This window comes from Chelonia mydas, chromosome 3 (assembly GCF_015237465.2).
Source record: "Chelonia mydas isolate rCheMyd1 chromosome 3, rCheMyd1.pri.v2, whole genome shotgun sequence".
NCBI classification, from domain to species: Eukaryota; Metazoa; Chordata; order Testudines; family Cheloniidae; genus Chelonia; species Chelonia mydas.
In genome coordinates, this window is record NC_057851.1 from 21,238,081 (window position 1) to 21,264,770 (window position 26,690).

General features: G+C 44.3%; 1 long non-coding RNA gene across 1 annotated transcript in view; it reads left to right on the plus strand.

Annotated features, from left to right (window-relative positions):
* The first annotated feature begins 16,190 nt into the window (after positions 1–16,190).
* Positions 16,191–26,690, plus strand: part of LOC114021892 — a 225,338-nt gene continuing 214,838 nt past the window's right edge. Inside the window, exon 1 of the long non-coding RNA XR_003566243.3 lies at positions 16,191–16,339. This is a non-coding gene — a long non-coding RNA (uncharacterized LOC114021892). The remainder of the gene's footprint in view (positions 16,340–26,690) is intronic.

Consider the following 26,690-nt stretch of genomic DNA (forward strand, 5'->3'; position numbering starts at 1 on the left):
CCTTCTCCTTGCTGAGCTGGCTGCCAAGGCTGATGAGCCCACCTGCCCCAAGTGTGGAATCTAGTCTAATCCCCCCAAATCCATGTCAGCATGAGGGATCTGTACAGACAAACCATTGGCTAGTCCCAGATTTGCAGGCGGAACAGCACTAGCATGTGGAAGCTTTAAAAAGACTTGCAGATACATCTCAAAGGGAAGATATCAATCCAATGAGCAACATCCTGAGCAGATGTCTGTTTTGTAATTGCTTGCGTGTGTATGTTACACCGACAGGTGCTGAACTGACTATGGAACAATGTGCTTTAAAAAAAACAAAAACCTGACTGTTTTCTTGACCATGAAACTTTGATGTACAGTAGCATTTTCGGAAATGCATTGTTTCCCTGAAGAGTAGCCCAATCGATCAAAGTGGGTTGAGCTATATCTGCTTAGTCTTAGCCGTGTTTGTCAGTCAGTGGCTAGGAAAGGAAACTGTTACTCCCCAGCCTGCGTAAAATGAGTCAGCCAAGATGCTGTAGAGAAATCTAGTGTGCGTTTGAGACTCTGTCTTTGAAAGAGCTATTTTTATGAAGAATTTGGCCTGAATCCTTGAATTTTGATTATGCTTTTTTGTCTCCTTGCATTTTACTGTTTCCCTGTAACATGTTTTAAATGTTGTCTTGATTTATTTCTGTATATAACTCCCCTTATTTATGAAGATGTAATGTCTCTGGGGTCAATGGGGGCCCAGTTGTTCCATGTAACTGAAAGAGACATTACCTAAGTGGACCATGAATCAGAAGTGGGGCAGACAGAGAGAACTATTTTTACAAACCCTTTAACTCTCAAGGAGCTCTGCCCGAAAGGCAGGCAGGGATGGTCTGTGTGGGGGATGGGGAGGTGCATGGGAATAGTGCCTCTAGGAGCTGGACTGTGCAAAACTTAACCCAGTGTGGATGGCGATACAGAAGAGGAGATGGACAAGGGGAGGGTTTCTGTAACTTCAGCCTTTCCATCTAAGCAGCGACAGGTACTCTGTACAGAGGGCAGGACCTGTCTAGGTATAACCAGCTGTCACATGATGAAATGAGCAACTTGCTGCTGTTTATGCTTTTGTGAAAAGAGAACCAGCAGAAAAGTAAGAGCTGGTTACATTAAAGCTAGTCATAGTGTGGCTTGAAAATGAAGATTTACCCTGAAAAGCAGCGGTGGAACTGAACTCATGGGGCTTATGTTCGTCGTATCTTCATGGTCTTCCAAACAAAATACAGATAAAGAGATGATTTCTAATGGCCAGGGGCTAATGGTGCAGTGTCTGGCTCCCAGATGATGTCCCCGCTCTAGGAAGTAGTTCCCTTTTCCCTCAGTCCACATGCAGATGTTGGGTGCCTTGTGCTTCTGCGTGGAGAGGTTTTCCTACCTACTGGTGTCTAGGTTCTGGGAGTGGAGATGGGGCAGTTCTGGCTATGCTATTCCCACTTCAGAAGGTGCCATCCAAAAAACCTGCATGCCCAAAAACTGAAATATTTTGACTAAAACCCAAATATTTTGATTAAGAAAGGTTGCTGCTGCAGTGCTTTTATGTCAGTTTTAGTTCACTTGCTGCATGTCCCCATTCTCTTCTATCTGAACTTCACCTCCCATGATGCACTGCTTCTCTCTCACCAAGAAGGGAGACCATGGTGCATCATGGGAGATGTAGTTCAACCAGGAAGCCCAGTCTATAATGAACAACAACTGCTATGAAGTATTGTAGTGGCATGTCAGATTCAAAAGGTTTCAGTTTTCAGCCACAATATTTTCGTTTCTAGTTTTTCATCAGAAAGTTGACATTTTCCAGGGGGGTGAGGAATATTTGCCAACCAGCTCTATTTTTTCCCTCGTGCAGGAATATCAGTACTAGTATGTTTCCAGAAGTGTGACCTGGACCTTATTCCTCCAAATGCATCACCAACAACATTGCCAGCTTGGTTCTGAATATAATATCTTGTTACTGAGAATGAGGTAAGTGGCAGAAAGAAGACAGTTTGATGATCAACTCCCTGGTGGAGTTTGAAAAGCTAGAAGTTAGAAAAATCATATTTTTGTCTTGTTAACTGAAGCAATTTGAAATGGAATCACTGATGAGAAACAACAAAGGCCTTGTCAATCTTTGTCAATTTTCTAATGACAACTGCACTTTAACCCAGCTAGGCATCCACCACCATTAGGACCTGGTTCATTACTTCTCACAAGTGAGTCTCAGCAAACTATTATCAGGGTCAGGAGAGGTAGGGATGACTGAAGGATTGGACAGAGCAGAAGATTTCTGTTTTGTTTAGATTTAACCCTTTTTTTTTTCTGCTGAAAACTTTTCATTCCACAAGTTCTGCTGCCATCTTCCACTGGTTTGGCCTGTTTTATGGATTTGTGTTCATTGGTAGGAAGGTTGTGAGGCTTACATTAATGTTTGTTAAGTACTTTGAAACCCAGGCTAAATAAGTGCAAAACATGTTTTTAGTGTTTCCTTAAACACATCAGTGGTGCCTCCTTCTATTACTTCCTTTAACCCATTATTCTGAATTTTCGTATTCATCTGAAAAGGGAATCCTTTCCTGAAATCTAGTTGCATCTATTCCCTCCTTAGCTTCAGCCATGACCCTGCAAAAACTGGCTTCTTAAGATTGTCAGTGGCATGCCTTGCTCCAGTGGTTATAGATGGCTGAAACTGGAGTAGAACTGGGCAAAATTTTGCCACGTTTTTCTAAAGGAAATGGTCTTTTTTAATGAATATTTCTGAGTAAATTTGTGTTTCTCCTGGATCTTCAGGGAAAATTTGAGGAAAAATTTATTTATTTGTTTTTCAAGATTTCCCACAAAAGTCCAAATGACTGTTTGTTTGTTTTTCAACCAGTTCTAAACAGGAAGGGGGACTCGCTGCGTCAGGCAAGGAGGAGGGTGAGCACCAAGGAAGGGCTGCTTCTGAGTCAAGAAGAAAATAAATGAACTCTGGTTCTAGGACCCCTATCTTTGTTCAACTGAACTTTAACCTTAGCCTAGATCCGTGGCTGAAATGAGGGAAAGGGATTGAGAGCACTGTAAACAGCACTGGTTCCCATACCATCAAGAGCCTGAGAGCTGTTCTAGCTAAATCTAAATACTCTCAGCCTTTAAAATATGAACCACATGCAAAGATGGGCCTGTCATGTGAGCACCGGTAACTCCGTAGCTTTGAGATGCAAACCACTGAGTAGTGGTCACAACAGCATACCCTATTTGTGTACAAGAGCATAGGGGTACGAAGTGCAAGAGAGATTACCTGTGATTTTGCTGTTATGCTTGTTTCAAAAACTGGTGTTTAGAAGGTTATGCACCGGCTTCGTTCCTGGTCTTGCGCTGAAGTTGGCAGAGTTAGACCAGGGCGGTGTTTGGAAGTATATTGATGGCCTGCAATTCAGCATGGAATATGTAACTATTTGACAGTGGGTTCAGTGTGTTTAACTGCTAGAACAGATAAATATCCAGCCAGGCAAACAATGAAAATATGAAAATGATGCTTGTAAAAATCATCCCAGACTAAGGGCATGCATCTGCCAAGACTGCTCTGTGGTGACACGAATGGATGCAGCAGTTAGTTCTGCTCCAGGAAGACAGAGAATTACAAGAAGGCGGGGGAAAACAGAGAGGCCAGTCTGGCTCTGCCAGCAATAGCAGGTTGCAGTAGTTAATCTTAGTGCTAATGCCAGTGGGCTTCGAAGCTGCTGTTGTTTTTATGCGTTAAAATGCAGAAAAGGCTAATTTGTGTATTTATGACTGTCTGGAAATGTTATAATTGCTGATGCCAGAACCAAGGGGTTGGCATTCCCATGATGTGATCTGAAGATGGAATGAAGGTGCCAGAACTCAACTCTCTCACATGGAAGCAGAGGCAGAGAGAGTGGGTAAATGGAGAGATTCAATAGAGAGGGATTTCTGCAACCCAAGATTATTCCTTCATTTCCTTGTAGCAGAAGTTTCTTAGATTATTCTAGAGACAAATGACAGGTTATAGCCCTTCAACAAATTCCAGAGCATGAGCACTGATCCATTCACTACAAGATATACTGACTCTACGAACAGTATAACTTAACTTTGAACTATGACTGTAATTCATATGGTTATTTTTTAGTGAATTTAGTGCTAATGAAATATGACAGATTGAAAGCCCTGGGGGTTGAATTCCTTTGTTATCCACAGAACAAATGCAGCAAGCGTAGTGGTAGTGCATACTTCCTCATGCTGCCGTACCAGTGTGGCTGACCTGGTACAATGGTCACCATTAAAATGTCATAATTTACCAATAGTGGCCACAGTCTGTTTGTTTCTTTTTCTCAGATACCATGTTGTGGTGACTGTTGGTAAATTATGGCTTTTAATGATGACCATTGTAGTTTGGTCTCTGGACCCATTCAATCCATGATATCTCTCTTGGGGATGAGAGCAAGGGTGCGAATTGTGGCTCTGGCTTGTGATGTCTAGGCCTTTCCACTAGCAGTTGGACAGAGGTCATTGGCACTTCATCAAACAGCAATGACCTTGGCCAGGTTTGACACGGCAACATGAAGGTGAAGAGCTCCATATCCCACTACTAGTCCCCTGAGCCACCCAATTCTCCCTGCAACAAACAGCAGGTATAAGTGTGGAAATATCACAATGAGACATTGGGAGAGTAGATATCTGTGATATTACTCTCAGTATTCTTTATGGAAATATGCTTGTGATATGGATATGACTTCACTGAGATGTACTTTATGCAAGATAATCTTTCCAATGATACCTTACATGAGTCATGATTTACTGAATGTGTTTATCCAGTTTGTATGCATGTATCGTATCTGAAGCTGGGAATATTGACCATGTCTCCGTATTTCAAATGTTCTACGTTGGATAAGACCAAATAATGTTAGTGGCTTATTGAAGAAATGCATACAAGCATATGGATTACCCCAGGAACTCTGTACAATAGAAACCTTTCAGAGATAGCAATGGGAACTGTTTCACAATGGGAACTGTTTGACTCAGGCCACACCAAAAAAGCTTTCCAGCAAGTGCGGGGAAGATATAAAAGAGGGACAATGACAACATGAAGGGTCTTCACTCTCCCTACAGCAACACATCTGAAAACACCTAAGGAACAAAGACTGAACTGTGGGAACTGGAAGGATTTTCAGCCTGTGTAAGAAAACCTGGGAAAGCCAAGGCAACTTGCGCCTTAAGAAGTTGCTGCCAGCCTGTTTATCACTCAGGGTGAGAATTTGGTGATTTGTATCCTACCTATCTAGTGTGTTAAGCTCAGTGTGTGGCTTTTGTTTATTTACTAAGGTAGTCTGCTTTGTTCTGTTTGCTATGCCTTTAATCACTTAAAATCTGCCTTTTGTAGTTAATAAACTTATTTTGCTTATTATTAAACCCAGTTTATGTAATTTCTAACTGGGGAGAGGGGCAAGAAGTCATGCACATCTCTCTTCACATTGAGGAAGGGGGCAGATTTTTATGAGCTTGTGCTGTGCAGATTTTTCTATACAGTGGAAGACGGTATTATTTTGGGTTTATCTCCCAAAAGGGGTATGCATGTGAATGCTGTGGGAGTCCTCTCCCACAGAGCTGACTTCAGTCTGTGGCTACAGCTGGGTGTGGCCCTGTCTCTGTGTGTGTGTGTGTGTGTGCGCGCTGCAAAAGACCTGAGAGCCTAATTCAGCAAAACAAGGAGTGGGAACCCAGGCCAGTGGAGCAGGAGAGGCTCAGTGAAATCCCAGTACATCAGGTGGCATCCCAGAAGGGGGGTCCAACCCACCACAATGTTATCATAGATAAGGAGAAACAAGCGGGTTAGGAAACACTGGCAATAACCAGTGCAATATGAGAAACCAGTTGATCACTCAGTGGATGAAAGCTCCGGAGGAGAGGTCGGTTTGGATATATCCGGACACCTGTTCCCAGAAGGGAAAAAATTATCATTCTGATTTGCTGCTGATTCAAACTAAGTGGCGTATTTGGTGGTGGAGTACTGCGCACCAGTTTGGAGTCTATCATTGCGCACCAAACTGGTGGATACGCAGTTACATGCTGCCATGTGCATCATCTCCGGCACCCTGCTTCTGACTCCACTCCCATGGCTTCCAGTTCTGAGCAGTATTGCTCCTCCTCATATCAGACTAGAGGTTGCCACTGGCAAGTTACTGGAGAAAGTACACGCCAACCCAAGCCTGCTGCTGCACAGTGACCTTTTTAAACCACCAGCTGCACGTTTGCTGTCATGTCGCCCATTATGGTTTCATCTGCCACGCCAGGATGTTAGAGCGGAAACGCTCTGGTGAGAGGAATGGATATCTGTTATAATCCCCAACCAGTCCCTTGTCGCTGACCCCGCAATTTGCCCACCTGGTTTTGACCTGCGCCATCGCCAGTGGTCCCTGTTGAACAGGTTCCAGACCGGGCAAGGTCTCTGTGCAGCCAACTAGTATCACTGGGGCCTTCGTGACAGCCCTTTGTGTAGCTGCGGCACAACACAGACAATGACGCACGTTGTCGAGGAATGCCTGCTGACTAGGGTCAGCAGTGGCCTAGAAGAACTGCATCACACCACTGAAGATGCCATCGCTTGGCTAGACGGCTAGGCACATGCTAAATAAAATTAGGTTGCACGAATTGTTACAAATACAATGTATGGATCTGTCTTTTGTATCCGATCCTGCCATGGCAGTCTCCATGCTGTCTAAAGGTTTGTTTGATAGTCTGTCTCCAGTGGTTTGTATGCAGCTTTACCAATCAAGAGTAGTTATATTTTGGCTGGATTAAGGCAAAGACAGTGACAGGTAGGAGTAAGCTTCCTTGGCTTTCTCTGCAGATAGGACAGATTTTTGGCAGCTGATTCCGCCAAGAACCTGGGGGTTATAGTAAACCTTGAGGGGTTTGGTTTTGTTTTGTTTTTTTTGTTTAAGCATATCTGTTACTCCAAGCTTGATTCCCTCCCCCACCATAAACTACAGCAGAGATGAAATATTCATTTTGATATGATGGTACTCCTTAAATGTATCCTTGTTAGGATACTGGATTACTGTAGTTAGTCACACTTATCTGTGGAGTCTCCTCTTTGTCACAAAGTTGGTTCCACTAAATATAAAGTATATATGGACCGGTGGTAAGGTCTTCTTCCATGCTAGCTGAACAGTTGGCTGTAGCGATCGGTGACCATTTGGTCCGTTCCTGTGTGGCCACAAGGGCTTGATGGGCTGAAAGTCCAACATTGGAACAGACTTGATGCACCCATGTAATTGGGGGTTGCCTCTGGGCTGCCTCCATCTCTCGGTTGATGCAATTTTATCTTGGATGTTACAGGCCACCCAGAGAATGGCGTTCACTGGAATGTCTTGTGGCATTCTGGCTACATGTCCGAAAAGCGTAACACACTGCCTGTGGACAATCATAGAATTATAGAATATCATGGTTGGAAGGGACCTCAGGAGATCATCTAGTCCAACCCCCTGCTCAAAGCAGGACCAATCCCCAATTTTTGCCCCAGATCCCTAAATGGCCCCCTCAAGGATTGAGCTCACAACCCTGGGTTTAGCAGGCCAATGCTCAAACCTCTGAGCTGTCCCTCCCACCATTAGTTTGTAGACTGGAGCAACTGTAAACGTCTGTGTTACAAATTCGTTCCACTTTATGCCCAATATGTGATGTTGGCATTTTGTGTGGAAAGCCTCCAGCTTTGCCCAGTCTGAGCAGCATAGTGTCGGTATTTCTCAATTGTACAGCAGTAGGGAGAGGATACTGGTCAACTAGATCCTGAATTTGGTTGTTGTGGCAAGATGCTGTTGATTTCATATTAGTTGTAAATGATCCATGTCAGATGCTGCAATGCCAATCCGGTGAAGAACCTCTGTATGAAAATTGGAGGAACTGGTGAGTACAGAACCCAAATAGCAAAAGGAGACCGCTTCGATGGTTGCATTATTCAGAGATTGGAGTTGCAGATGGACCTGCTCCTAGGTTTTGCAGCTTTGTCTTTGATCACAAAACACAGAAAACACAAAATCTGTGATGGGTTGGCCCCTTTATGGTGCCATCTGATGTACTGGGATACCGCTGAGCCCGCCTGTTCTCCCAGCCTGGGCCCCCTTTTACCCTGTCTTGCTGAGCCAGGCTCTTAAGCCTCCTCTAGCACACACACAGACAGGGCCACACCACTCTTCAAAAGATACAGACACTGAGATCAGCTCTGGGAAGACTCAGCTTAAGGGTCTTGCCCCAGCACTCAAGTGTTCACCTCCCTTGAAGTGCAGACCCAAAGGTATGTTGTCTTGTGCTGTATAGAAAAATCTGCACAGTGCAAGCTTATAACATTTTGCCCTTTTCCTCAATGTGAAGAAAGATATGCACAACTTCTTGCCCCCCCAGTTAGAAATTACATAAACTGGGTTTAATAATAAACAAAACAAAATTTTATTAACTATAAAAGGCAGATTTTAAGTAGTTAGAGAGAGAGCAAACAGAACAAAGCAGATTACTAAGCAAATAAAACGAAACACGCCAACTAAGCTTGATTCACTAAAGAAACAGGTTACAAAATGTAATTTCTCCCCCTAAATGTTGAATTTAGGCAGGATGCAGGGTTTCTGTAGCTCAGAGTTCGTTATTTTCTTACAGACTGGACCTCTGCCTTTCCCTTCAGGTTGGTTTCTTTGTCCCTTCAGGTACTTTCAGCAGTCTTTGCCTACCTAAGAAGAATGGAGGAGAGTCCCATTTTCCCTCCTCCCCACCCTTAAATAAGATTTACATAAGGTGGGAATCTTTTGTTTCCCAGACTTGACCCCCCGCCCCTCCTTTTAGTTGAAAGTTACAGAAGTCCAAGATAATGTTTAGTATCAGGTGACAAGACCACCTGACCTAGTAGTGTTAGCTACCGCCCAGGAAGGAGAAAGATTAGCATCTTCACAGTCTTGTTGTTTCTTCCTAATGGCCCATCAAAGCCGATGGCCTGTTGTCTGGTGGGTGTCTTCCAAATGCACACTCAGTTGTAATAGTTATATACTCCATATTCCTAACTTTAGATACAGAAATGACACAGGCATACAAATTGGATAATCTCATTCAGTAAATCATAACCTTTTCAACGATATCTCACATAACCCATCTTGCATAAAACATACTTAGTTATGTCCTATCCATATCCTAAGCATATTTCCATAAAGAATATGGAGTGTAACATCACAAACTCCTTCTCCTATTTGCTGCAGTGCCTCGCAAAACCTGTCAGCGCTCTGTACTAGAAGAATCTCATGTGCATCGTCAAAGTCTGAGAATGAGAGATCACCACCAATTTTAATGCCTATGGATCTGACTGAATGCTGCATTAATGATCTGGATGTTGGGATGGATTGCACCCTCAGCAAGTTTATGGATGACACTAAGCTGCGGGGAGAGGTAGATATGCTGGATGGTAGGGATAGAGTCCAGAGTGACCTAGATTAATTGGAGGATTGGGCCAAAAGAAATTTGATGAGGTTCAACAAGGACAAGTGCAAAGTACTGCATTTAGGATGGAAGAATCCCATGCACTGCTACAGGCTGGAGACCGTCTGGCTAAGCGGCAGTTCTGCAGAAAAGGACCTGGGGATTACAGTGGATGAGAAGCTGGATATGACTCAACAGTGTGTCTAATGGCGTACGGGCTGCATTAGTAGGAGCATTGCCAACTGATCGAGGGAAGTGATTATTCCCCTCTATTCGGCACTGGTGAGGCCACATCTGGAGTACTGTGTCCAGTTTTGGGCCCTCCACTAAGAAAGGATGTGGACAAATTGGAGAGAGTCCAGCGGAGGGCAACAAAAATGATTAGCTGTAGCTCACGAAAGCTTATGCTCAAATAAATTGGTTAGTCTCTAAGGTGCCACAAGTACTCCTTTTCTTTTTAAAAATGATTAGGGGGCTCAGGCACATGATTTTATGAGGAGAGGCTGCAGAAGAGAAGAGTGAGGGGGGATTTGATAGCAGCCTTCAACTACCTGAAGGAGGGTTCTAAAGAGGATGGAGCTCGGCTGTTCTCAGTGGTGGCAGATGACAGAAGAAGGAGCAATGGTCTCAAGTTGCAGTGGGGGAGGTCTAGGCTGGATAGTAGGAAACACTATTTCACTAGGAGGGTGGTGAAGTGCTGGAATGGGTAACCTAGGGAGGAGGTTGATGACTTCACTGGAGCTGGGGAGAGACTATTGCTGTGCCTAGACTGACTGAGGTGGGCTGCAGTGAAGGAACAGTGAGTAACCCCCACTCTGGTTTGGGAAAGTTCTTGCAAGGGAAGGGGCACAGCAGAAGGTCTGAGTCTGAAGAGAAGCAGAGTGATCTTCCCACTGAACCAGGACCCAGAGCTGCTGTCGGGTCCAATCGTCAGAGGGGTTGTGCAGCTTGTTGCCTTGGCTGGACTGATACACAGAACCAACAGAGCGCTGTCTCCAGCTTCAGATCTTCAAGCGCACCCACGCAATCAAGTGTCTGGGACTCTAAAATCCAGGGGAGTGTACGCTCCGGGGTGGGGTAAATGGTGGCAGTGTAAATGCCAGTGAGATAAGTTTCATTTATGACTGTATACTGTATTTGTTAATTGATTTTCATTCAGCTGACCCCTGTGGATTTAAATTAGTAGTGACTTTTAATCGTAGTCTGTTATACCCTGTTTCTTTAAGTTTTTTTAAGTAAAATATGTGAATTCTAATTAAGTATATTGGATGTATATAATTGGTATTTTTGAATTAGACCCATGCCACAGATGATTGGTTATTATTAGAATAGGTTTATTCCTCGAGGTTCCCAAGGCATACCACTGAGTGTATACAGGGGCCAGCCAGGGGGAGGCACCGTCAATTTTAAATTCCTTTAGGAGTAAAGGGATTGCAGCAGAGGGGTGGATAGAGGATTTCCACCTACCCAACCTCACCACTGGGATACTCAGGATTTCCTTTAATATCAACAACATCAGGCGCCCAGGCACACAGGTGAGTGTTGCCTGCTCCCAAGTAACCCAGGGACAAAATCTGGGGGTTACACATGATTCTTATCAGTTTCACTGCTGCCCACCACTTAAGAGAAGCTGTGAAACATTTCACTACTGCTCTTCAGCGGTGGGCAGCAGTGCAAATGACAAGAATCATGTCAGGTTCACTCAACAGCTGCCAGGTCTTCCAGAGTCTGCAGCTCTGGGGCAATGGTCCCCAGGGCTCCCTGGCCAGCTGGTTTGTCAGGCTGTCTGACTCTAGGGGCAGCCGGCTCACCAATGTGGGGAGCCAGCTGACTCAGGAGTGTGGAAACCCTGGAGTCCCCTGCCCAGGGCATTCCACATGGCGGGGCTGCTTCAGAACCTGACCCTGAGAGCTTGTACCTGGACTTTCAGGCTTGCTGCAGAGCTGTACCTCGCAGGGGTGTTGTGAGGTACCTGGATTCTACCCTGCTGGGGCCGTAGGAATACCTGGAGAGATGATGGTATTCATTTCTTGTTCTAAACACCTGTATTCTGTTTGAACAGCACACGATAACAGTTGCCATATTTTGCCCTAGAAGTAGTTGCATTTCAGCCATGATCTGGGTGGGTGAAATGACTCTTGCAAGTATATACCTCAAATTAGTTGTAAGTGTGCCACAGTGTATAGAATAAATGTAAGTCATAAATCATCATAACAACTGTTGGAAAATGCACAAGTGCCCCAGAAATTGTAGGCTACTCTGTCAGAGTGCTTGAGACAGGTCCAGTGATCAGCATCATATGGTACATACCAGATGCATAAATCTATAGGGCCGCCTCTACAGGAATATTTTTCATGTAAACTTTGGCTTAATGAATTTGCCTAGAATATCAAGCAACTTTCTTCCCCAAAACAATTTTGTTGGTAATTCACATAAACTTCTATTATTCTTGGAGTGCAGCTTTAACAAAAGCCAGTCTGTCTAAATTTTGCTGCTTTCATATTTTTATTTCAGAAATTACACAAATATTTGGCTTGTCTAACAGTAACTTGACAACACAGTGTATATTGCTGAAAATGTGTCACTGCGTTATTCTTACAAAAATAAGCTTTCACAGGGATTTTTCCTTGTGCACTGGCCTTTTGCTAATTCATACTGGGAAGAGAGTTCATGGGTATGAAACTTGTCTGATACAAACCCAATTATTTTGGTCTAGTGCTGGTGTCTTAAGAGTATCACAGATGACTAATCAAGACATATGTCTGAATCTGAATCCTTCTATTGCAGTTGGACATCACTTAGGGCACTAACAAGGCTCTTCCATCCACAGTCCATTGTTTGCTGGAATATCTACCTTGTTGTGTTTCTATAACTTTTTGATGATGATAGGGGGTTGGCCTATTGGCCAACCCCCAACCTGGAAGACCAGTGGGCTGCTCTTTGATTGGTCCCTGCACTTTGATATGTCCACCATGGGTTGCCCTACCAGGAGTTAAAATCCTGCTGGCATATCTCTCAGGGTCATCGAAACACACAAACCTTCCCACCAAGTCAATGTGCAGTCCCCTGGGAAAGGACAGATTGATACATACACGAATAGATTGCAATATACTGTACTATTAGCATCTGTAGAATCACAGATTGTAAGGCCAGGCCTTATTTTAATCATACAGGAGATTTAGTCTGACCTCCTGCATAACACAGGACATAAATTTTCACTCAGGGATTTCCTGCATCCACCCTTCAGGTTCAGTCAGAGTACATTTTTAGACCTTCAGTCTTGATGTAAATACTTCAAGTGTTGGTGAATCCACCACATCTCTTGGTAAAGTAAATTGATCCAATGGTTAATTAACTCAATGTTTAAAAAAAAATGTGCCCCTGATTTCTAATTGGAATGTATCTAACTTCAGATGACCTCGATGGACCTTCAGATGGACTAGATGACGTCCTGAGGTCTCTTCCAGCTCTAATCTTCTGTGATTCTATGTTTCAGATGTGTAAGAGCACAGTGTAAGGGTGGGGTACAAGGCACAAGTTCTGGGAAAAAATGGTTGACCATACGAAAACTGGGAAGCAAAGGGTATAAAATATGTTCTTCTCTAGATGAAGGGTTTAGGAGCTATATGGCAGGGAAGAAGAGATGAGTGCTGAGATGGGACTTGAAAAGAATCAGGGAGCTAATTAGGGACCGGTGCTAAGAGGTTGCAATCATTGATATGGAGTGAAAGAAGTCTCTACAGCCCGGTGCTGAGGGGCAGGGACTGAGGCTACAAAGCATTCTGGTGTTTGAGGAATGCAGAGAAGTGAAATAGCAGATGCTGCACCTGTAATGATCAATTTACCTCAGGCTTCAGAGGAAGGGAAAAAGCATCCCTGATATATTGCACCTAGCCAACTGCACAGTGCTGTATATCAGGAACCAGTGCTAACCAGTGGTGAAATGGTTTAAAAAAAAAAAGTGGGCAAACTGACCAAATTTGGGGAATATGGAGTTTAGTTTAGAAGTGAGTAAACTCAGTTAACCAGAGTCTACCCTGGACTGCTGATTCATACCCTGGAGCATGAAGTGTCATTTTATTTATGGTAGCTGCCAGTACTTCAAGTACAGATATAGGTCATGTAATTATCCTGCCCTTTTTACAATCAAGCAACTATGTTTGACTTATTGACTGCCTTTGAGCAGAGAACTCAATGGACTGTTGTGATAAATGGACCTACAAATTTACTCTAATTGTGAGCTCAATTGTAAAAAGTATGTGAAAGGTCATAAAATGACACAATAACCTATAATAACAAATGCTGGTGGGGGGGAAAAGGTTTGAAATGGAGACAAACTGGATTACTGTAAACAAAAAGGCCTGCTGATATAACTCATGGATAGGGGGCTCTACCAAATTCACAGTCCATTTTGGTCAATTTCACAGTCCTGGGATTAAAAACATTGTAAATGTCTTGATTTCAGCGATTTTAAATCTGAAATTTCACAGTGTTGTAATTTTAGGAGGCTTGACCCAAAAAGGAGTTGTGGGTGGGGGGTGGGGTCGCAAGGTTATTGTAGGGGGGTTGCAGTACTGCTATCCTTTTTTCAATGTTGCTGGCGATGGCGCTGCCTTCAGAGCCGGGCAGCTGGAGAGCAGTGACTGGTGGCCGGGAGCCCAGCTCTGAAGGCAGAGCCGTTGCCAGCAGCAGTGCAGAAGTAAGAATGGCATGGTATTGCCACCCTTAGTTCTCTGCTGCTGCCGGCGGGGCGCTGCCTTCAGAGCTGGGCACCTGGCCATCAGCCGCCGCTCTCCAGTCAGCCAGCTCTGAAGGCAGCGCAGAAGGAAGGGTGGCAATACCACGACCCTCATAAAATAACCTTGTAACCCCCCTGCAACTCCCTTTTGGGTCAGGACCCCCAATCTGAGAAACGCTGGTCTTCTCCGTGAAATCTGTATTGTATAGGGTAAAAGCAAACAAAAGATCAGATTTCACCGGGGAGACCAGATTTCACCGTCCGTGATGCGTTTTCTGTGGCCATGAATTTGGTAGGGCCCTACTCATGGACTGTGTTGAAATCAGGCTTGATAAAAACAGAGGTGGAACTAGAAATTAATGAACCCAAATTGGTGTTTGAATATTAAGCCTAATTGGTGGACAAATAATAAAGGGAAGGACTATTCCACCCATCACTCCCTTTGGGAGGAAAAGATGGAAGAACAGACAGAGGCTACTGAAGTGAGCTTCCCCATCAAGGCTGCCACCCCTCATGCCTCCTGTAAACCCACGACCTTCTTTGTCCTAATCTGGAGGGATGTCCTGACCAGATGGGCCAAAGGGAGGGACTCAGATAACATCGCCACCTTGACTAGCCCCAGCTGAATCCCAAACACCGTGTGAGATAAAATGAGATCTGACTTTAACAGCAGCAGCAACAACCACAACTCCAGCCTATCTCAACTAGCTTCTTTTCTTTGCCCCAAAAGGACAGTTATTACCATCTTTGATACCATTTAAGAGACTGTCAAACAAGGGGGTGGGGTTTTCCTTCTAAAAACTCTCCCCAGCTAAAGGGAAAGGGAGGAAGTAACGTTGTTAAAATGAAAGCCTTACTTAATACTTTACATTTCAAATGTTTTAACTGTTTTTTTTTCCTTTTCTGTATTTTTAATAAATAGAATCATTTTAATGGTGTGATTGCCATGGTGCCAAGCAGGCTGAGTTCTCTGTATACCAAACCTTGTTTAACACTGTTTAATGCTGGACAATAATTGGGTTCTGTTAACACCTTTTGGCCCACTTACTCCAAGTAAATTAATACACCAGGGTTCCCTGCACACTGCATGAAATAGTGTTTCCTTCCTGACCCAGACCAAAATCAAGCCCCTACTGAATAATGGAAAGGGAAGCTCAGAAGTTTACAAGAGCCCTTAGACATTCTGTTATTGATTGCCAGATACTGCACCTGACTGTTGGGGCTATGGCAGATGACCCAAGAAACACAGTAGGCTCAGTTTCCTGACTCAGTTGCAGAATCTCCCTGACTGATTTATCACGGCCAGAGAATGGTATGCATGCAGTTTAGCTCTTCTGTAAAGCAAAATAGGGTCTATGAGGTTAATTGATGTATCTGATGTTTTATTACTTCTCCCATTTTCTTCCATTCTTTTGCTCATACAGTGTTTTCTTCTAGGCTAAATACTGGTGGTGGCCGAGTGTTCCTTTCCCAGCCACACCAAGAAAACACGTGGTAGAAAAATCAGATTTTCCATGGTTAGTAAATCCTGATCGGTTTGGTTAACACTCTAGATCCAGTACACATCTGGGTGCACTAGGTGGCAGGCTCTGATCACATGACACTAGTAACTGGCTCACAGTGGGTATGCTGTTCGCATGGGGCATAACAGCGGGGGGAGAGCCTATCTCCCCTGATGCACCAAAAACAAGAGCCAGAGAGATTTATATCCAAAGATGGTATGTAAGTAATTATCAAATGTAAAACAGACTTCAGCACAGTGCGCTGATGAATGAGAGAATTACATTGAAAAAGAGGAATGGGAGGTTTTCTATCCGAATGTCTATGGGACGTGTGCTCAGATATGGAAAGAATGAGAATACAAACTTCTTAGCACTTCTTCCTCTGTCCCTTATATGGTCAATAAAATTTAAAACCGAATTAGCTGTGAACTCTTGAACAGACAGGGATTCACATTGAGTCTCCTATCCCAGGACTGTCCTGCAATAAAAAGCTTCTCATTCCTCTTTGGAAGCTCTGTTTAAGCATAACAAACTGCATGTATGTGCATCCCAACAGCATGCCTGTCTGTGGGGATAGGAACACAGGATCTTCAGCTCTAAAAAACTAGACTGCTACAGCCTGAGCTAAGGAAGAATTCTGCTAACTGTAAGTAGCAGACTATTACAGTTGCTGGGGGATAGCCATTAGCAGGAGACATCCAATAATACCTTGCTCTTTTTACCAGTAGATCTCAAAGTGCTTTACAAAAGAGGCAATTGTCCTTCTCCCCATTTACAGATGGAGAAACTGAGGCACAGAGAGGCGAAGCAACGTGCCCAAGGTTACCCGGCAGAGCAGGGAATAGATCAGTGTCTCCAGTCTTAGTCCACTAGATCTCACACATTAAGACTATGTAATGTATAGAACAGGGGATTCTAACTGGCATGCCATCTTACAGAGCAGTGATCTATTATAGAATGTTGAATGCTTCAGATTTGCTTTTGTAATGCAATGAAAACCATTGTTGGCTATACAGAAACTTTCTGTTAAAGGGAGGGGACTTCCAACAGAACAAAAATCAGAGACTTCCATGGGACTGCAGTGGGAGCAGGATCGAGCAAATATCTTGCAAGATGTTCCATGGTGGTTAATGGCAATGGCTATGTCTAGACTGTAATCACTGGGTGTGGCTGCTGCACGACCCGGCAAATCCTAGCTAGCTCAGGTACTGGCTCAATGAAGTTGCTTTCAGCACAGGCTAGCCCTGCAAGTAATTACCCAGAGTTCTGGGAGGGCTTGTACAGCTCACATTCAAGCTCAGTTTTTCTGTCTTTTGTAATGTGTCCTGCTCATAGTTACCTGATTCCACACTGGCAAGACATATTAGAGATGGGCCCAAATCATAATCCTGGAGCATCTGGATCCAGGATTTTGGGGTGTTTGGATCTGGATCCAACATTGGAGTGGGCCTTTCTGTATAATGAACAGAACTAAAAGCTTAGATCCAACCTCTCTCTCTACTTTAGTCAGGGTCATAACTTCATGTGAATTTTACTTCTAGAGAAGGGGCACTTCTCTAATAAGCAAGTAGTAATTTTTTTTTAAATCAGCAGGTGCAGGCTAATCCTGATACATGTGGTTCTGCCATGTGTTTTATTTGAAGATCCCACATCTAAAAAATGCAACTTTTCTTTTTATTCATTGCCAGTATTGCACTGTGTTTCCTGCTTCATGTATGTTTCAGTGCAGATCAGCTCTTTCCAGCCTGTAGCGGCTGTTCCTACGGATTCAGTGGTCTCAGAGCACATAATTAATTTTGTCTGCACCAGTCACCATTTGATCCCTCAACCCACATCACTTGCTGCATGTGGCACTGAAATCACATCCATCGTTTAATTTCTTCAGCGATAAAAATATTGAGCTAAAGTATCGTTTACTCCTTGAAAACGGGCTTTTCCAAAGCCTCTGTTTGATGTTGCATGCTTGGGCTGACAAATAAAACCACAGGTAAAGAAAATAAAGATACGGACACTTTGCCAGGTACGGAGCTAACATTGGAAAGGGGGGAAACAGCTATCCTCTTCACTGCCTCCATCTTTCTTGACTTGAAGAAGAAAGATAGAAATCTGGAATTTAGTAGGGGCGAGGCAAGGTTCATAGAATGGGTGGTTCTCCATTGTCCTACAGCTCCTTGTTACTTGCAGAGTGTAAAGGGGACATAAACACAATGGATCTCAACTTTTCTAGATGATGTAGAGCCAGCTTTGCTAGCTCTATGCCCTCTGGTGTGGGCATGGCTGAGGGAGGCAGCATAGCTGGAGAACTGTTGCACTCCTGATTATTCTCAGCTGATGCAAAGGCCTCTGGGGGCTATTGCAGCTAGCTGTAAGTTTGAGCAGCTTCATGGCTGCTCTAAAATATATCAGGGGCCTAGGAGGCCCCTGGGCTGCCCCAGAATATGGGGAGGTGCAAAGTGTAGTTCAGACAGTTGGGGACAGAATGTTTTCCAGTTCATCAGCTTTTGGCCACATGGGCTCAATTTTGGCCACATGGACTAAAATTTGTAATAAAACTTGCATAACATTTGCTTAAGACTCCAAAGTAGATGCCTTCCTATGTAATCCAGCAGACTTCATCAATTGTATCCCACACGTTTCTGACTATGTGACATCAATTTTATCTCTGCAGTTTCCTCCTTGCTTCATCAATTTTCTGTTAATACACCTCTTCTCCCTCCACCCCAGTCCATCCATTCTTCCTATCGCTTCCCTTGGTTGATCAATTTTGCCACTCTCCCCCAATCAGTTGATTCGACCTCTCTCCTCAGCTGTTCACTCTCCCTTCCTCCAGTACCTTCGGAGTCTATTTTTCCTGTTAGACTCCTCTTCAGCAGCAGCTCATCTTACCTCTTCCCCGCAGGAAGGGCTGGAAAGTGCACAGCCAGGGTCTAGAAAAGTGTTCCTGGCATAGGGGTGAAATATATAAAGCCAGTAAAAAGTATGTGAGTAAATTACATTGCCACCTATTGGTTGGCCCACAGTGGGTGAAAAAGGGCCCTAGTACTGTAAATAGCCATTGAAACCTATGTGGGAGCTGATGAGGGTGTAAATTCTAGCCTGAGGTTTCCAAGGAGGGGTGTGTGTGTGTGTGAGATTCGTCTGCTCTTGTCTGTTGGTTTTATTTCAGAGGGTTCCATGAAAAAAGAAAGGCACAGAGGTGGGAGTGTGAGAGAGACCTGAGCAGCTTGGGCTGACATATGGCCATAAAGAGGGAAATTGCCTGCCTTTTTTTCTAGCCTATGTTTATAATGTATCTCGCTCCATTGGATCAGGAGCAATCTGTCACCCTAGGTGAAGCCTGAGCTGGTAGCCGACTACAACAGGTGTATTCCCCCCCTCCCCCGCCCCTTGTTAATGCTTAACTGTTTCCAACAGCAGTTCCACTGGAATCTGCTGGGTCTGGAGCTCGCTCAGTAAGTGCCTCAGCTCAATCTCTTGTTTTTAGATTTGTCTGCAAAAAGAAATCCTAGAAAAAATTAACATTTCTGAGAGTGATGGTTGTTTGCTATTTCATTTCAACTTTATATGAAATATTTAGGTTGGCTACAGTGGGGCTGCCAGGTGGCTAAACATGCCGAATGAGTGCGGTCAGCGCTTGGGACGTGCACCAGGCTGAAGGCATCCAAAAAATTACTTCTGACCTCCCTTTGGTTTGCCAATCACTGCAGGCTGCCGTTACATCATAATCTGCAACAGCCAATAATAAATTAACAGAATTTGGGGATGGAAAAGACCTGTTAAGTCATCCAGCCCATTCCCCCCCGGCTCCCCAAAGCATAGCCCGCGACTATTCCCTACAGTATATTTTCTTGTGCTTTGTCTAGTCTTATTTGAAATTACACAAGTGAGGGGGCTGCCAGCACTTCCCTCTGGGAGTCTATTCCACAGTCTAATGGGCTTCATTGTTTAGTGTTTCCTGCTATTTAGCCTAAAATGTCCCTTTGGTTACTTTCATCCCATTGCTCCTAGTTTATACCCACTTGCACCATCTCAGCAACTCCTCTCCTTTCCTCTTGTTTGTAATAGTACTTTGTGCTTCTAGCTGAGAATCTAAAAGAGCTTTGCAAAGGTGAATGCTGTTATCCTCATTCTATGCAAGAGGAACCTGGCACACTGAGGTTAAGGAGCTCTGCTGAAATATATACAGTGAGTGATGATGAGAACAAGAAATAGATCCCAGATCTCCTGTCTCCTTGTCCCCCTTTTCTAGCCATTTGGCACAACGCTAACTTAAGTACGCTTATGTTAAAAGGCCCAAACTTGCCTTTCCAGTCAAGGTTACATGTTACAGAGTTGAGTATGAGTCATGAAGAGAGGGAAGAGTTTAGAACTGTGCTTAGTTCTCTTTATAAGATGGTGATTAGGAAGAAAACTCAGTATCTCTTGCTCTCACCTTTCTCCTTTGCCAAAACCTCTTATCGCTGTTTGTAGCAAGCATCCTTTGATGTATTTGTTTTGCTTCTGTACTGGGTTGCTGAGAACGTCCCATAGTTATGGAATGACTTTACTATTGAACACACACATTGCCAGTATTTTCTGACTAGATAATCTTGCAAACCAAATTCCTGGTGGCAAACAGAGTCTGTGGTAGTCTGAATCCAGATCAGAGTTTCGCAGCTGGACCTTGTCTCTCTGATAACTTGAACCCAACCCCTGGATCCAAACAGCCTTAATCTTTGTTGAATATTAGATATGGATATTGAGGCTTGAGCCCATATGCAGTCCAAAGCAGAGATGGTTGCTCATTTGCCCTGTATTAAGTGCATATAATGCATTCTCTTAGGCCTTTCAGACGAGATCTTATTAACTTTGAGACGTTCCGAGGCTTACTGAATGAAATCAAATAGTGTATCTAACCTACTGCAGCTCTAGATAAAACTTTTATTAATTTTGCTTTAAAGCAATCTTACAGGCCATAGGCCTGACCTGTGAGATCCCTTGCAGATCAGGCCCATAGAAAATGGAGATGGAAAAGACGAACAAAATAAGACTTGTTTGTTCCCCTGCCAATACAAAATTGTTCCTTATGGTATATTTTCCAGTGCTTTGTCCAGACTGGTCCTGTTTATTAAATGATTCATATGATAGGGTTTCCTCCAGTTCCATTGGTGACTGGCTATTCTCCAGAAAAATCTTTGGAACGTTATTTTTTTTTTCTTATTTTGACTTTGTATCTTTTGGATCCATCCAGAATTTTAAGGGCTGCAATTTGTACTGAACATTCATAGATTGTGATCCCCTAGTCTGACCTCTTATATAACACGGGCCGCAGAACTTCCCCAGAATAATCCTAAAACATATATCTTTTTAGAAAGACATCCAATCTTGATTTAAACATTGTCTGTGATGCAGAATCTGCCATGACTGTGGGTAAGTTGTTCCAATGCTTAATTCTTCTTACTGTTTTAAAAATTTACACCTTATTTCCAATATGAATTTGTCTAGCTTCAACTTGCAGCCATTGGCTCATGTTATACTTTTCTCTGCTAGATTGAAGAGCCTATTATTAAATATTTGTTTCCCATGTAGGTACTTATAGACTGATCATGTCACACCTTAACCTTCTCTTTGTTGAGCAAATTGAGGCAGTTGATTCATTGAATACAGAGAAAGGTTCGTGGGCTTTGTCCTGACTTCTCTAGGCAGACAAATCCCCAAAAGAAGCCAATGGGAGTTTTGCTTGAGTGAGGAGCACGGAGTTGGGCCTTGGAAGTGAAACTTCTCTATGAAGGACAGATGTGGATTAGCTTGAAAACACCTTTGCATTGACAGCTGTGGTAAGGCTAGGGCTTATATTCTAACTCTTGAACTCTGTAGCTGGCGACTGAGATTTCTTTCTTATTTAATTTACACTGACAGTTTGAATTTCAGGGGAGGATGCTGGCCTGGAATCAAATAGTGTTGGCCAAGTAATAGCGAAAGAGCTATACTGCCTGGGTGCATTGCGATGAGCTGTGCCTTTTGCCTTATCATTCTGTGTTATAAACACTTCAGTTATTTACTACTACAGAATGTTCTTTCTCCTTCATAACTTGTTGCTGGCTTGCTCTTTCATTTGAAGTCTTGGATACTGATGTTCATACTCGCGCTGTCTCGCCTTTATAATAGCTTACATAGAAAAAGACAGAGGGTGTGCAAGAAGGCGGCCCTGCCTGACAATGGCCTCCTCAGACAGCCACAGCATGGCACATGACCCAGGTTCCCCTCTCAGGTAACCCCAGTAACTCCATGCAAGTTATCCTCTCGTGCATCAGCGTGGTTTATTGCCAAAACATTGTTCAAATAGTCCCCAGCAAAAGTCCCAAACATTTCCCACACGCGGGGTCTATAGTCTTTAGAACACTACTCTTCCCAGCGGGGACTCCCAGCAGAGAGGCTGGTGGGAGTCCTTCCCTATCACACTTAGGTGTCTTCTGCCACATCTGGGTTCCTTGTTGGTCCTCTTCTGTCCCTCTTCCAGGCCAGCCACCCCAGCCTTTCCAGCTGGAGGGTAACCCCACTCTTCCCAACAGGAATCCCCCACAGCCTCTCTGCTGGGAGCATCTTGACCAAGTGAGCATCTCTCACTTCACCTGGCCCTCTTGCTGTTCCCCTGGGGGCAGCTGTCTGGTATGGAGACATCCGCGGGTAAGCTCCTCCACTGCTATCCTGCCTTCAGCCCTCCCCAGCCATTGGCTTCAGCTCTCCGACAGCAGGTACCTCCCTATGTTGCTGCTCCTGCCTTCAGTCCTGTCCATCCCTAGCTCTCTGGCTTGGGGAAGTCAGCCAGCAACCTCCTCTTGCTGCTCTCCTTGCCCCAGGACACACTTCCACTGGCTTCCTGATAATACCTCCTTCTTTCCCAAGAGTCCCGGCAGAGAGCTCTCTGCAGCTGTTCCCAGAGCCCTCCTCCAGTCTCCTGATTTTTCCTGACTGCCTCTCACTGGCTCCCTGTTTTCCCCAGGCCTCTCTTTTAAGCCTAACTGAGATCAGCTGACCAGGCATAGGTGAATTGGCCTTATTCTCACTTAAAGGACCGGATCATGGGTTCTCGATGGGGTGGGAACATCAAACTTTCTAGGGGAGTATGGCAAGCCAGGCCAAATTAGATAGCTGACCTTAGCATGAAGGATGGGTTGCAGCTGGTGCACCCCCGGTTGTTTCCCCTGGAGAGCTGTGACTGGCCTGTGGTGCTGTCAGTCACTGCAGCTCTAGGGAGCAGGGGGCTCCCCCTGCTGAATCCTGTGTGGTTGTGGCAGAGAGCGCCAACCTAGGTGAGCAGAGAGAGGGCCCGCTGGAAGGAAAGGGGCATGGAATGGGGAACTCCCCCCAGGGGAATTTCCTACACATGACCATCCCATCCCCCTGCTCTCTGCTCTCTCTGAACCTTCCACTCTCCCTACAGGCAGGGGCCATGGATGTATGATTGATTGGAGGAGGCACTGTGTGTTCATTGAAACCTAGGACACTATTATTTGATTTGGGGGCAATACAATATGTGTGGGGGGTGCTGTCAAGTGGCTTGGATGAGCATAGAGGGTGGGGGGGCACTGACAAGTGATATGGGCTTGGTGGTTGGGGCATTGCTGGGCGGAAGGTACTTCCAGGTGATTGGACTTGGGAGACACTGCTGGGTGGTATAAGAAATGATCACAACAAATGCTCCCTAAATAGACTTATTTTTTTACATTTTAACCTTCAAAAAATCCAAGAGCTTCCAGGCCTAAGCAGCCCCTGAGCCTCCACTGAAAGTTACCTCACCTAATTCGAATCAGAAATGGCATCTTTGCTCTTCATCAGGACTTGGGAGGGCTCCAAGTAAAACAAATAAATAAACCTAAAACAAAACACAAAGAAACCAGGAATCTAAAAATGGGGCGTGATTCAAAAAAGGTTGAGGGAAAAACTGTCCCAAATTGTATCTTCTCCTTTTGTGGTTCTGTGTGCCTCTCTTCCTTCCATTTTGGACCTCCCCACGCCGACAGGTTAGGTTGTGCATTATGCCGCCAGGAAATGTGGCATGCACAGGTGCAGCTCAGGCAGATGGCGCCTTTAAACCATCTTTGCTCAGAGGATTCTGGTGTGGGGCTGAAGTGGCTCCTCCGGTGTAACTTAGAGCAGCTCCTTGGGCTGCCTGAAGTTACTGCAGCCCTGTGTGGCCTGCCTACAGGCCCTGCCCTGTCCTGCTTTCCCCTCCCTCCCAGCCCTCCTGCTAGCCTAAGGCTTGTGAAGGGATGGGTTAGGGCAGTCTACAGCTATCCTATGCAGCGCTTATGCTGCGGGAATCCTCTCCCAGCCAGTTATAAGTGGCTTTTATGTCTCCTGCACAACAAGGTATTGGCATACTGGGGCCACAGGAGAGGGAGGGAATCCCTCTTTTCCCTTCATAATTAAATCTCATCTGTCCTTGGGGCTTCTATTGCTCTATTCCAGCCCACCATTTCCCCACCTTTTCTTAGTTTTTCCTCATCCTTCGGTCCCCTCTGTCTCTTTCCATCCTCCCATCAGGCCCTGTCCCCTATCTCTCATTTTCCCATTGCATAACAGGCTCCCACTCTTCAATTCCCAGATTCGAAGGCCAGAAGGAACCATTCTGATCTTTCAGTCTGACCTACTGCATAACACAGGTCCGAGAACATCAAGTGTTTCCTGTCAAGCCCATGGCATCTGCTTGAGCTCAAGCATATTTTTTAAAAAGCCATCTAACTCAGATGTAAAGACTTCCAGTGATGAGGCATCCACCATCTCCCTAGCTAAGTTGTCCCAATAATTAATTATGCTCACCATTACAAATTGGTGCTTGCATTTTTTGTCTAAATTTGGCTAGCTTGAATTTCCAGCATTGGATCTTGCTATGCCTTTGTCTGCTAGACTAAAGAGCTCCGTGCAGTTGGACATCTTCTCCCCATCAATCACACGGGGTGGCTGGAATTTTCCATTGCTGATCAGTTGATTTACTTAACAGAATGTTCTGCCTCTCAGTGCCCTTCCTGAGGCAGGGGAGACAGCTAAGTAAGAATCCTGCTGGCCCGGCAACAAAGAAAGATCAGGGTGGTGGTGATGGCTTTGCCATCCTGAAAGGTATGGAGGAGACAAACAACCTTTTGAAAATCAAGTCTGTCGCAGTTATTAATCTGTTAGTGGGGACTGGGACTTTATTGTCTGAAGGACAATCAGTAGTGGAAAGAGATTTGTGAGACAACTGGCAGAGAGAGAGATGTTGGCTGAAAGAGGCCAATAGGGCTGTGTAGAGGGAGCAAAGTGTGGGGTAAGGAGCAAGTCCTGTAGTGGACACTCATGGAAAGTGGGAACGAAATCTGAAGGAGACAGTTAGCGAGTGATCATAGAAGTAGGACAGGAGCCTGAAGACAGAGTCATGAAAGAGGCCAAGATTTATGTCTTATATGCCACTGAGGCAGAGGAATCATCTCTACAAGAGCCCTGCATATACCTACCCATCCCAGCAGCCACAGCTTCAGCTTTGCAGGACTGACTGACAGCTACAGGTGGGCCTTAGGTTCAGGTAGGGATGGGGAGCTCTGCATGTTTTATGTCACATGAAAAACATGGGGCAAGGCCTGCTCTCTCTTGGCACAGTAGATGCCAGATTTCACACATCACTGCAGGATAAATTGTGCTCTATGATTAACCTTAGAAAGAGAGCTGGGTTTTCATTGGCATTGTTATTTACTTTTAATTAAATGAGTGGCACAGCCTAATTTTTCCCCCCTTTCTTTTAGCCAACTGCAACACAGCTTGTCTTATCAAATGCGATCTAACAGTGCTTCCCTTTACTGTATGTAGTTTCAGGAATCACTACATATGTTTCTCATTCCTTTTCAGATAGGACAGCTGGAGACTGGAATAATTTGTCAGTCGATATTGGCACCTACTTTTGCCTTGTTTCAGAAGTAGTAACCACGCAGGCCCACAAATGTGAATATAGAGACATTTCTAGCAGGTGACATTTACATACTTTTACTTAGGGTACACTTAATCTGTGTGTGTATGGTATTACTTACATAGGTAGGTAAAATGTGTGAAGTATCACAATGAACTGCTGTCATAGAAACTTCCTAACCCTGTTCAGTTACTAGGGCTTTTGTTATGTGGAGGAAAAGATCATGTAGCAACCTGTATCAGGTTTAACAGGAGTAAAATTATGATTATAAATACTTTGGTCTGAAAATATAATGCACCATCACCAGATAATTTGCTGAATAAAGGAGGTATTCATGCAATGTTGATTGAAATGGAAAACTGACCACAAAATAAACAACACTAATTCTGACACAAATTAACCAAAGCAAGATAATTAGAAATAGAGATTGGAAATTGGCATGGAGGGACTTACTTTAACTCTGTCCGTACTGTGGGTTACTCTTAGGTTGTAGATTGTATTTTGGTCCTGCAGCACATTTAATAAAAATTGGACCAGGTAGATGTTCCCGCTCCTGGAACAACTGTGGCAAAACTTTCACAACTGAAACTACCTACCCATTTGGAATTCTTGTGTTTTTCCACACACAAGGAGCAATAAGAAAAGGAGGACTTGTGGCACCTTAGAGACTAACAAATTTATTTGTCTCCAAGGTCTCTAAAGAGCCACAAGTACTCTTTTTCTTTTTGCAAATACAGACTAACACGGCTGCTACTCTGAAACAAGGAGCAATGGCACACTTCTGATTTTAATTTTAGATATGCAGTGGTGTTGCAGCTGTGCTGATCCCTGGATATTAGAGAGACAAGGTGGGTGAAGTACTATCTTCTATTGGACCAACTTCTGTTGGTGAGAGAGACAAGCTTTCAAGCTCTTCTGTGTAAGCTCAAAAGCTTGTGTTTCTCACCAACAGAAGTTGGTCTAACAAAAGAGAGTTCTTCAACCCACCTTGTCTCTCTGATTTTAGATTAAGGTGAAGAGCAAATATAAAGTCACCATGAGAGAAGTGTGTGTGTGTGTGTGTGGCTTCTGTGTATGG